A 12,918-nucleotide genomic window follows, 5' to 3' on the forward strand; every position below is an offset into this window, starting at 1 on the left:
GTATCTCTGGGACAACCAAGCAAAGTAGAAACAGACAGGCAGATCCGGAGCTCTGTAGAGAGATCTGGGTTAGTGGTGTACACCCAAAAGTCAATGGCTCACAGAGTTTATGTGAGCAGATGGGTTTGCCTGGGCACTGGTTCTCAAACTTGAGGAAGGGTCCGAATTACCTGGAGAGTTCAAATACAGATCACTGGGGCCCGACGCCAAAGCTGATTTGAGTAGGTCTAGGAATGTCTTAAGAATTCACATTTCTAACAATCTGACAGGTGATGCTAATGCTATAGGTCTGGAGACCACATTTTTGAAAGCCACTGGCCTAGAGATGCTATAAACACTAGTTCTCAACCCTGGATGCACACTGAGAACGTCAGCAGAGATAAAGAAGAGAGTGTTTCAAGTTGGAGCCAGTGCTCGACCAGACCAAATGGGGCTCAAAAGTCCAAAAAGATGAGGGTAAAAATAAATGCCCTTTGGATTAGCAACACAGATGTATTCAGGGGCATTAAGGAGATACATTTTGGTGGAATGAAGGGAAAATCAAATTAGAGGGGATGAGAAGTAAAGGAGATGCAAAAGTGAGGAACAGTATGTGCAGATAACAGTTTTGAGAAGTCTAGCTTTGAATCCTGTGAAGAAGAAGAAAAGCAGCATTGTGGTGGGAGGGGAGGTGGGGCTCAGAGCAGACAAAAGCATTAAGATCAAATCACTGAGACCAAATCACTGCTTTCTTCCTTGAATTAAAGAAAAAAAAACTAAACCACCAATTCCCCTTCAGAAGATGAGTTCTATTTCAATAGTTGTATCTTAAAGGCCTAAAGAGTCTTCAAAAATCAAAAGGAGGGACTTTAATCACAGGTATTCTGGCATCTTGCAGAGGAATGGGTAAGTCTATTGAAGGACAAGCTTCTTCCCTGACATCACAGGTCTTGGGAAGTTGCCATTCTACTAACTGATAAAATTGGCCCCCACAGTCATTTATTTCATCTATTTCACTAATCACCATTCATTATTAACATTTATCAAAGAGCTATTATGGGCTAGACACCATGCTAGGCTCTGGGATTGAAGTGGTGAATGATGAGTGAATCACAGTGGTAATTAGAAGAGTGTTAGAGAAATGCAGGAAACTCTAAGAATATCCACCACAGACTCTAGTGCAATCTGGGGAAACAGGCGAGATGTCCTTGAATGAGTGGTAGTCCAAAAACAAAAAAAAAAGAGATGAATTCCATTTACATGAAATGTCCAGGATCAGCAAATCTGTAGAGACAGAGAGCAGACAGATCAATGTTTGGTGTTTGCCTTCGGCTGAGGAGCTGCGGGGAAGGGAGAGTGACTGCTAATGGGCAGGGGTTTTTCTCCTTGGGGTGATGAGAACGCTCAAAAGTAGACTGCGGTGATGACTGCATAACTCTGCGAGGATACTAAAAAACACGGAACTACCACATTTCATATGGGTGAACTGCATGGCATGTGAATTCTATCTCATAATGTTCATATATATTGTTAAAAAACAAAATTCAGCTCAGTAAATTTGAAGCTCTAACTCGTTTATTCAACGACTCATGAATCAGGGAGCATCCCACCCAGCAAGCAGAAGGGTGCTCCGAGGGCCTGTACAAAATGGAAGGCTTTATAGGAAGAAGAGTGGGGGCAAGGGATTTTCAGCAAAAGAACAGAAAGGATTATTTTTAAGCAAAGACATCTTCTGTTGTAGGGGGAAGGGACAGCAAGGGTCTTATCTGCAGATTGCCTCTACCTCCTGGGGTGGGAGAGGGTCCATGTGACAGATTACCTCATTAGTGCTGACCAGAAAATTCCAAACTGGTTGGTTAAGATTACATTCCCCCTAAAGGTCGAAACCGCAATTAGGTCAGGTATTAAATCTAGGTTTGGTATCATGGGCTTTAGCAAAAGTGATGCCATTTGGGCCAGTGGTTTTTCTCTTTAAATGTATGCATATATATTTACATACACACACATATATATGTAGAAAAGATGTGACAATTGAATTAGCTAAGGAATGAAGTATTTATACACAGAGAGAATGATGTGTGCATTGAAACAAAGAGTGTGGCATTTTAGAAGATCTGAAAAAAAAAATCTGCAGCTGGCATGTTCCTTGAAAGAGTATAATGAGAGTTGAAGCTGAAGCTATGTCCTGAACAGGCCCACATCATGTAGCTGTGAAAGCCATGGTAAAAGTTTGAGATTTTTATCCCAAAGACGATAGGAGGCCATTGTTGTGAGATACGACTGCTATGCATTATAACCCTGGCTGCCATGCAGAGAACAAAGAGAAGAGTGTATTTGGGAAAGCAGGTATGGGGTATTACAATTATCCAGGCACATGGTGGGAGTCTTAGATTAGGATGGTGGCCACTGGCATGGACAGATTTAGGACTGGAACTGAGATGTAGTGCAATAGTGAAGTAGCGAAGCTGACTTGCTCAACTGCGTGGGTGATGAGATGGGGATACTCAAAAAGGTGCAAGTCCCAAGATGGGGGAACAAGATGAATTTTGTTAATATAACTGCAACTACCTAAGAAGGGAGCAAGGGTGACTGGTACAGTAATGAGTTCTCCTTTATTGGAATTATCCAAGTCAGACTAGAGATCTTCCAGTTAATTGTTAAGTGCTCTTGCTTTGAAATAACTTGTGGACTAAATAACAAAACTCCCATTCAGCTCTGATGGTCTATCACAAGCAGGTGTCGCTTTCTGCCAGAATTTGGTCCCCCCAAAAGTTCACAGATGAAAGAAAACCCTCTTTGCCTGGAATTTGAATTCCTCAGAATCACCCACACCAGGTTAATAATTAAAGGTTCCTCATACTGTCTACATTTGTTTGTTTCACCTGTGTGCAGGATTCTGGTTTCATAAATCCTCCCAGGAGTATTATTCAACCTAGTGTCAAAGAAAGGTGTATACACTCCACCAACCCAAGGGCAAGTCTCTGCTAGCCCAGGAAGAAGGTGGGAGGCTGCAGAAGCCACAGAAACTGACCTGCCCAAAGCCAAAACAGAGGCGAGGACTCTTAGAAAATTAATCTTTGTATTGTCTCTCATACCCTACTCAAGTATCTAGTATTGTGCCCTGAGGGCCCCACAGCAGTTTGGTGGTTAATTGACCCACCAGTCCCAGGGTAGGAGTGGGGTGAGAGCATGGTAATTTTTTAATGTCGAATAAAAAAGAAAAGGGAGAAGACACAAAGGAATAATCTAAGAAAAGCTGTATTTTGTGCCAGGGCTGCTAGTCTTGCCCTGAAATGGAGCTGCCACCTCGGTCCCTTGGGTAACACTTAGTAAGGACTTGCCTAGTGGTCTTTTATCCACTGTCCCAGTAAAAGCCCTAGGAGAGGTCGACGGGAATTCTGATTGCTTTATTCCCACTTCAACTGCTGCAGGTGTTACCTTGTTCACACACTTTAACACACCCCCACCAAGACTCCAGGCTCCTGCCCTTCCTGAGACGTGCTCTGTCGCTGCCGTTCCTCTCCCAGGGTAAGCACTCCGCCTTCCCTTCTCCTTGAAATCTCTGCACAAAACTTCCTGGGCCTCATACGCGTCTTTTTGACTTTCCTCATCTCTGAAATGGGAATAATAAAAATGACGGGGGAATAATAGTGAAATCTGTGTATTACAATTGCTGTTGAGGATTAAACCTTCCATATACTTGAAAATCTGTGGGAAACGGCCAAGGCCTAGAAAGAGACGTGGTTTTTTGGGCCTTGATTTCTCAAGTAGATTTCAGTGGCTAGAGTGAGGGTGCTAGGGTGCTGGTCTCTCAGTGCGGAGATCACTGTAAGACGTTACAAGTGTTTCAGAAGAAACCTTCTTTCTGCTTGGGGCGGGATGTCAACTCACCATGCACAAAGCCCTTTGGAGAGAAGTCTCTCGGCGTCAGAGCTGGAGGCGTGAGAAAACAAAGTATGCAAGCTCCGGGCGCCGAGGCGCTGCAGGCCTCACCCCACTCCGCCTCCTCCGCACCGCCCGAGGTCTTCGCCTGGAGCGCGCTTCTGCCCGCCGCCCGCAGCCCGGGGCCCTTCTGCCCGCCGGGTCCCGGTCCCCAGCGTTGGCCTGCCGGCCCGAGGACGCCAAAATCTAGGGTCCTGAGAGTCTCAACACTTCACACGATTTTGCAGTAGACCAAGAACTCGAAAGTCCCCAGGGACAGTACCGGTCCCTTCGCGGAGCCCCGCACACTCCCTGCCCCCGAAAGCCAGGTTAGTGGCGGTAGAACCGAAGGCGAGTCAAGAATGTGGGAGGTACAGGAGTTATCTCTGGGGCACTTCCAGGTGCCCTCGTGTCGAGGGAACGAGACGGGCCTGGGTCTAGTCATTTCAAAACCGCACGACCCGCCAGGTGGCCCGGGCAAATTCTAGAACAATCTTAGGGCACCGAGAGGACGCCACGGGGCGCAAAGGCCGTGGGCTTGTGGGCCCCGGCCGGGGGGTCGGCTGTCTGCTGAGGAAGCGGGCTCTCGGAGTCCTCACCTGTCGGGGGCCGCCTCTCCGCAGGCCTCAGTTTCCGCGTGTGAGAAATGGTCTGACTAACCCGCTCACCTCCCTCACCGAGAGAAAGCGGCTGGGGTGTTCCGGTCCAGCGCCGCTACAGAAACCACTCGAGATAACAGGAGTTTGTTTCGTTTTTAGTTCAGAGAAAACACACATCAAAAAAATGCAAGAGGCGTGAATCGTGCCCAGAAATGTTTGTCAGGGAAAGCGGAGAGCCGGCTGACAGGACGGCGAGAGGAAGGACGAACCGGCCAGGGCTTAAGCAGCGTGTGCAGGTAACGCTGCACGTGCGCACAGACGCAAAAGATGTAGAGACCGTGTCAAAACCCCCGGGTGCGTCAGGGGACCGAGTCGCCCACAGCTGCAGTCCCGGCGACCAGGAGCGGCCTCCTCTGCGCTTGCGCAGTACCCGCGTCTCCCCACCACCCCCGCTCTCGCCCCGCCCCCGAGCTCACTCCGCCCCGCCCACCTGCCCTCCCCTTCCCCAGCCCGGCCGCCCGCGCAGAGCATTGTGGGACACAAACAAAGTGCCCCCAAGCAGGCTGGAGTGAGCGGAGCGGCAACGGCGGAGGCGCCGGCCCGCACGCGCGCGGCGGCGGCTCCCTCCCAACCTCCCCCTCCCCTCCCCTCACTCCCCTTCCCCTTCCCCACCCCGCCCCGCCGGGAAAACGCGAGCCGTCGCCGCGCTCCCCAAACCACCGCCTGCCCTCGGCCAACCGTCCCCAACGGCCGCCCGCGCGCGGCTCGCCGGGCCCCCTCGCTCCTCCCCTCAGGGCCCGGAGCGCTTCCCTCCCGCCGCTCGCGGGCACGCCGCCGCTCGGTGCCGCCATGCCCCAGCCGCAGGCTGTCCACGGGCCTAGGCGCGGCGGCCCGAGATAGGGTCCCCTCCGCCTCCCGGGGGAGGAGAGAGGCAGCGAGCCGCGCGCTCCGCCCCCTCCCCCCGGGCCGCCGCCGCCGCCGCCTCGCCGCCTCAGCCTGGCGGGGAGGAGGAGGAGGAGGAGCAGCAGGCCTCCGGGCCCCACACCGCCGCCCGCAGGTAACGGGGAGGGAAGGGCCGGGCCGGGGCCGAGCGCGCCCGCCGAGGGGCTGACACCCGCGTCCCCCATCTGGGCGCTGGACGGAAGGGAACGCCCGCCCTCGGCACCCCCATCCGCTCGGAGAGACACCCCGCAGGGTCTCCTCTGTAGCATCTAATCTTCCGGGGAGGACACTGGCCCTGGGCCCCGCAGCTCGGCAGGAATTGCCCCGACCTTCCAGGGCGCCCCCCCGTCTGCACGCGCGTTTGCCCAACACCCTAACCCCGGGGAGGCGGGGTGTTACCTCCTCTCTGGTGGAGCCGGGAGCCCGAGACCCGACTGTTCCCTCCTCTCCCCTGCTTGTGTTTCTCTGATACTGGAAAGAAAAGGGTGGCACTAATTTAAGAAAGGAAAAAAAACACACACACACCTCTTTTTCTTCCCTACCTGAGGATCACTCTGCATCTAGTCATTTTCTGCTGGCCTAACCAGCCAGAGGGGTTACCTGCGAGTGAAATGACAGGTACGTTAGAACCTATGAAAGGAAACTGCATGCTTATGGGTTGTATGAAGCCATCCGAAATTTAGAATAAAGCCCAATAAAAATTGTGTGCTTTATTGGAACTTATTTACAGAAATGAAGACAAAAACAGATTTTTTTAACAAATAAGTGGACTGTCTGTTGGTCAGGAAGAAATTCTCTTTAACTTCCACTTATTTTTTTACGTTTTATTCGGATAGAGGCTAATAGCAAAAGCAGACTTCACAGTTCTTCACAAAAAGCAGACTGTCAGTGGATATTTAATTTTACCTAATGTAGTTTCCTTATCATGGAATGTGACAACAATGAAAGGAATGTTTAACTATAGCGTTGTATTTCAGGATGATTGCGTTAATTATGAAAACCAAGATTTACTTATTCTGTACAACACTGCTAGACATTTTTTACATATTGTAATCTGATTTGATTCTCGAACAGCTTGATGACTTAGATATTATTACCTGAGTTTTACAGATGAGACAGAAACTTAAGTGATATTAAGCAACTTGCCTTAGGCCACACCACTAGTAAGTAATAAAGGTGAGATTTGTACCCAGATATAATTCCAGTGTAGGTGTGTTTTCTACTGTACTTTTCAGTGCGGGTACACTTTCTTTATACTGTATTATGAAAAATGTCAGTCTCATGGAAGGTGAGAAAAATACAATGAATACTGCAGTATGTAGTTTCAGTGATTAACATTTTTGCCATGTTCTTCCCCCCTCCTCCCTTCTTGTGTGTAAGCATTTGAAAGTAAGTTGTGAACACTATGACACTCAAATATTTCAGCATGCATTTTCTAAAACTAAAGATGTTCTACTAACCACAGTATCATTATGGACACCTTTCTAAAGTAACAGTCCATATGCAGATTTTCTTAGTACTCCAAGGTCTCTGGGAAATCCTCCTCCCCATTCAGTCAGGATTTATGCATTGCATTTGGTGATTATGCCTTTAGTCCCTTTTTTAGAAGACTGGTACCCATCTTTTTTTCTGACACTTAATTGACCAAACGAGTTGCCTTATAGAATGCCCCCACATTCTTGGCTTGTCTGTTTCCTAATGGTGTCATTTAATTTATTTCCCTGTGCTCCTGAATTTCCTGTTAGGGGAAGTTTGACCTAAAGAAAACTTGATTACCTTAAGGAAAACTTTCTTTGGCAAGAACATTTAATAGATGATGCTGTGTACTTCAAGTTACATCATATAGGAGATATATAATGTCAGATTGCCACACTGTTAAGCATACTAAATGTGACCACTTGATGAAAGTGGTGACTTCCAGATCTGTTACAATAGGTGTGGTTTGCCTGTTTGTGATTTGTATGTGATTTGGGGTAATACTTGGATACCGAGCAAATATCCAATTTCTGCCTACCTTTTGCTCAGTGATTTTAGCACCCTTGGATGACTCTTGCTTAAATCAGTTATTTTATTGGAGATTTTCTTGTCAGAAAGATTTCTTTCATTAACTAATAGTGAACTAAAGTTCCTCCTAAAAATGCAGAGAAAATTCTAATATTCTCCCTTTACTTACCAATATTCAGAGTAAAGAGCTGGGGAAATAGTCACCCCCAATGGTGGCAATGAAGGTTCTTTTTTCTTTATTGTGGGGATACGGCTATGGACTCATGGGTTTTAATTTATTCCTTTTTTTAATAACCATTTTAGTCATTTTTCTTTTTGATGATCAAACTGTCCCAAATTAGGAAAGTAGGAACCCTTTCAAGCTGGCTTCTGTATCTTTTTAACACTCTGCTCACCATTAGCCTTGGAGTGCTTTCTGGCACAGGATATCCCAGGCTTGCCTTGTTACTTTCCTTGTTCCAGATCTGGAATGGGTGTCTATGGAATCTTGGTTCTTTTTAGTGAGAAATGGTATATAGAAACCAAGATCTGGACGTTTGGCATATTCATTGCCGCTAGAGTGTCACTGCTTTCAGAAGAGAGAACTAAAAATGGGTTTTTGCTTATTTGTTTAATCATAAGTTCATAGCAGTATACCCAGTTCAAGTTTAACATAGATCTTTCCCTCTGATTCTATATTTGTCTCTTTTGTCTTAAACTAATATCTTGGTGCCTAATAAAATCACCATACTTGCTTTATTCTATGTATACATAAAATCATTTCAAAATTACCATACCTGTTTTACTACTAACAATAAACTTCTGAGTAAAGTTCAATATTTCTTTGCGTTTATTTTTGTCCTTAGGATATATTACATGAAGTTTGTATAATCAGAGTACTTCCCATGTTCAGGGGTCACTTGAAGTACTTTTCTCTGTTTGGTTATGCTGCCAATTTGACATGGTTCATTGGTTTCATTTTTTATTTTAGGGTTTTCTTTTTTTAATTTTATTTTTGAACATATAAAATATATACCAGGTTCAAAAGTCAAAATAATATTTTAAAAGTATGCGTAAAGAAACCTCACCCAGATTATTTTTTAAGATGAACTGTTCTTTACATTTGCCATACCTTTTAAAATCTAATAATATTCTCATATATCTTAACTGCAGAAGGGGTAACAGTGGACAAAGTGTGTTATATGAAGTTTAAATTTTGCAGTTAGACTATGATTTCCTCTGGCAAGGAGAAAGCACTACAACTAATCTTTAGAGGTGAGCGGAGAAGTGATTTCAAGCTCATTTCTACAAGCTTTACTTGAAAATCATGTCTTTAAAAGAGACATGTAGTTGGTAGAAGCTTTATGAATCCATCTACTTGAATATCACACAACAAAACTGACATACTTAATGCTGTCTGCAAATATAAAAGGCATTTGGACATGTAATCAATGAAGATAGCATATATTGTTTGCATTGCACAAAATTTGATAGAAATTATAATTATTCCTTCAAATGAGGACTTAACCAGCCATCAATGGTTGTCTAAAGTAGGCAGACTACAGTTAGGCAGTTTATAAGCTGCCTATCATCCAGCAAAAGATGCACCCATAGTATGTTTCCCTCAGTGTACACCACCACTGCTTTTGGTAACTGAGCAAACATCTTTTTCCTTCAAGGGATGGTGTAGGAAAATGAAGAATGCATGTGCTTTGGGCCCTTGCCGCCTCATTTTGTCTTTAATCTCAGTAAAATAAACTGCCCAAGATTATTAGAACACATAAGGTGATGGGAAAAAAGGCCACCAACAGTAGCATAGATATGCATCCCCACATGGCAGCTGGAGCCTGCTGTGGTAGACTGAGTGGACTAATACAGTGATGATGATTGCTCACATTTGTTGAGCCCTCTCAAAAAGCCAGCACTGTGCTAAGCATGTTATACATCTCATTTAAATCTCACCTTACCCTTTATTATTGGTACTGCTATCTTGCTTTGCAAGGTAAGGGCAGTATCCAGGTTTCACACTCAAGTCTGTTTTCACTGTTGTACTTAACTACTTTGCTGCATCTCACATCTAAATATAATCATAAAATTTGATAAATTTTCACTCAGCACAAATTAATTTGAAGTACGTGACTGATGTTTGTCCTGTAGCAACATGGATTACATGCCAAAGCGCTCATGTCTTTGTCATGTCTATTACATGTATCCTTAGTTTGTCAGACCTTGCTTTGAAAAGTGCATTTAGATACCATTTTAATAGGCATTTGAAAAGTAGAGCATCAGAAATCAAGATGGATTGATGGATGGATAGATATGTGATTAAAACAAATGTAGAAGAATGTTCATGGTAGAATCTAGGTATGGCTATCAAGGCATTCACCTGTAAATGTTCTTTAAATATTGATGTATCTAAAATTTTTCATAATAAAATTCTGGAGGTTTTAAACTAAGTCTTCATAACCTTGTAAAGGATAAAGCTGTCACTGAAAATGGTCAAGCATCAATCAGACTGTTGTAAAAGAGTTTCCTTCGTTAGGAGGCTTAGTTAATTTGGCTCCTTCCAACTATAATTTTAATATCTTTATTATATATATGAATATGTATGTGTATTTTCCCTGTAGTTTCATGTTTTGTAGACTGCTGTTGAGCATATCTTTATATAAGCTGTATGGGCTGTTTTTACTGTAAATACAATCACATTCATGACTGAGACAGATAGTTCTCCAAGTACCTCAGAATGATTGCTTGAAATTCATCTCCTGTTAAGCTGAAAGTCACATTAGTTTTCCTTTGTTCTCTATATTAGAAAGACTTCACCCCATTTTAGACAATGAGCTGGAAATCTCTAGATTCTTAGTCACAGGATCTAAAATAGTGAATACACATGTGCCTTTAAAAATATAAAGATACATTAAATTTATATTACTCCTGCTTGAAGGGCACATGAGTATTATGTTAACTTCTTCACTAACATTATTATTAGCGCCAAAGGTGACCTTAGCCAGCGCATTTTTACATAACTGATCCTGTAGTAAATCACTGACTTGTATCACTGTGGTATTTCACATTGATAATTCTAATAAGAGTGAAAATTGGTGGATGAAACTTACTGTCTCACTTTTCTAGGACATCTTTGTCTCTATTTTAAATGTTCTTTTTTTAATCATATGGCTTTTTTTAAAAAACTTAAAATTACAAATATTTTATGCCCAAAGAACTTGTAATTTCGGTATTCCATATTGCTAGCCTTCTACAGGTATTAAATAGTATATATTTTTTATGTTGACATGATTTGTTATTCACTTAGTTTTAATAGTTTTTGATGCATTCAACATAACTACAAACATCTTGGTAGCATATAACCAAGACTGTGACTCTCTGGAATCAGGATTTTGTGGAACTACTACCCTCTGGCTTCTGAAACAACTTCAGATAATTCCTTTTGAAAATTATTTTCTTTTAACTCAGATCTTAACCTAAGTACCTACTATTTGCAAGTAAGCATATTCAGAACAACCCTCTGTTAAAATGTTTTATTTGTGCTGTTTGATAAAATTAGGAAATGTAAGAGTTTTCAGGGATTCAGACCTACTTTGCTTCCATTTCATTTTTCTCTTTACTGATGTCTTTACTAGTATGTGGAGTATGTGTGTGTGTTTCTTCCACTTTTACGTTTTTCTCCTTTTTACACTTTGACTCACCGGGTTTTACGTTTTACTTGGCTCTTTCTTTGGTTTTCTTCCTTTCTGCTTTGGATTGTCCAACATTGGTCATTTCCTTTTTGTGGCTTCCCATTACTGTCTGAAGACAGTTTCTTTTATCTTTAGGGCCTTTTATGTGCCATATAAAACTATACAAACCCTACTTCTTATGAGAACTGTTTTCTGTTTACAGGAATCACTGGCTCTGTTTTGGGCCCACCTGGTATGTTTCTTCTTCATTTCTTCCACTAGGTTCACTTACCTTTACTTTGAGAGGCAGTCCAGTGTAGTGTTAAGAGTACAGCTGAGCATACCACTTGGGCTCAGATCTTGACTCTGGTATTTACTAGTTGTGTGCTGGTGGGCTGGTTCCTTTACTTCTCCGTGCTGCTGCTGCTTTTTTTTTTTTAAAAAAACTGGTGAAGTAGAGATACCAAATGATATCTATCTCAAAAGGTAGGTAATTATTTAATTATTTAATGTGTAAAAAGTAGTTAGAACAATGCTTAGTACATGTTAAATACTAAGTACTATGTAAGTATTAACTAATGATTATTGTTATTACTCTTCTAAAAAATGATTCAAAGCCATTGATTATTTTTGACAATTTCTTGAGATTCTGTAACTCAAAAGCCATAGATTATTGCTGTTAGAAACTTGTGATCTCCAACTTCATTTGGGCCTTCAGTGCCTCCTAGCTGTCCTTTTTTTCCTCCACACATTTTTTTCATGTTTCATTTTCCTCAAAATTCTACTTACATCACCTCTCTTGTAAGCAGTCTAGCCTCTACATATAACTTGAAAGGGAAATAAAATCCAAAGCTATCAGACGAGAACTCCCACTATTTCTCACCACCCACCTATAAACTTGACTGTAACTACACCCTTCCTTTACTTTTTTTTTCTATTACCGAGTCTCATTCATTGTTTCTTTTACTCAAACAGTGAATCCAACTTCTTTCTGCCTATTCAGAGCCCTTATGCTATCTGTTATTACCTATTTTCTCTATCTTAACTTTTTCTTCTCTGAGTCTTTTCCAACAACACTCAAAAAAAAAATTCTCTGTGTATTTTAGCACAATTTTAAAAAGCTTACCTGGGGGAAAAAACATTCTCTAGTTTCTCCCGTTCTATAAAAATACCAGTGTCCTTCCTCAAGCCCTTCTTTCCCTCCAGCTAACGCCTTTGCCCTATCTTTAGATTGAATTGTCTGTACTCAAAATTTTCACTTCCTCATTTCTGCATATTCTTTATCTTTGTCTATCACAATCCAGCATCTAACTCATTTTACCTCTCTATTATATGCTCTTTTAAGGTTATCAGTGACTCCTTGTGGATAAATTGAATAGACTTTTGTCTAAATCTTATTTGAACTATCAGCAGATTTTGACCCTGTCATCCCCTCCTTGAAATACTCTATACCCTTCATTTCTGGGACATTGTACCATCCTGGTCATTCTGTATATCTCTTTCCCAGGTTTTTTCTTCTACTGCCCCCCACACTTTTCTTGCCACCTCTTCTTTTCCTTGGTCAGTCTAGCTAAAGGCTTATCAATTTTGCTTATCTTTTCAGAGAACTAAGTTTTGACTTTAATTTTTTCTGTGATTTGTCTATTTTCTATTTCATTTCTGTCTGAGCCTTATTTCCTTCCAATTATTTTGGGTTTGGCCTGCTCGTTTTCTAGCTTCTTAAGGTAGAAGCCTAGGCCATTGATTTTTTTTCAGTTGTAGTGAAATACAATAAAAAATTGATCACCTTAACCATTGTTAAGTGTGCAGTTCAGTGG

At 42.7% G+C, this 12,918-nt stretch overlaps 1 protein-coding gene and 1 long non-coding RNA gene across 8 annotated transcripts in view; one reads left to right on the forward strand and one right to left on the reverse strand.

Moving 5' to 3' along the window:
- The window catches only part of LOC116276707 (uncharacterized), an 85,802-nt gene extending 80,885 nt beyond the window's left edge, over positions 1-4,917 (reverse strand). Inside the window, exons 1-3 of one of the 4 annotated variants that reach the window (XR_012066690.1) lie at positions 4,500-4,917; positions 3,871-3,912; positions 3,418-3,592 (exon numbers count right to left, since the gene is read on the reverse strand). This is a non-coding gene — a long non-coding RNA (uncharacterized lncRNA). Of the gene's footprint in view, positions 1-3,417; positions 3,593-3,870 lie in introns of all 4 variants that reach the window. The other 3 variants (XR_012066688.1, XR_012066687.1, XR_012066689.1) reach the window with 3 other exon arrangements.
- Positions 4,918-5,174: 257 nt separating this feature from the next.
- ZBTB44 (zinc finger and BTB domain containing 44) overlaps positions 5,175-12,918 on the forward strand; it is a 39,178-nt gene continuing 31,434 nt past the window's right edge. Inside the window, exon 1 of one of the 4 annotated variants that reach the window (XM_072954026.1) lies at positions 5,175-5,556. The gene's annotated coding sequence lies outside the window, so the exon portion shown is untranslated. The remainder of the gene's footprint in view (positions 5,557-12,918) is intronic. The other 3 variants (XM_072954029.1, XM_015245591.3, XM_006211642.3) reach the window with 3 other exon arrangements.

Source organism: Vicugna pacos, chromosome 33, assembly GCF_048564905.1.
Source record: "Vicugna pacos chromosome 33, VicPac4, whole genome shotgun sequence".
Lineage (NCBI taxonomy): Eukaryota > Metazoa > Chordata > Mammalia > Artiodactyla > Camelidae > Vicugna > Vicugna pacos.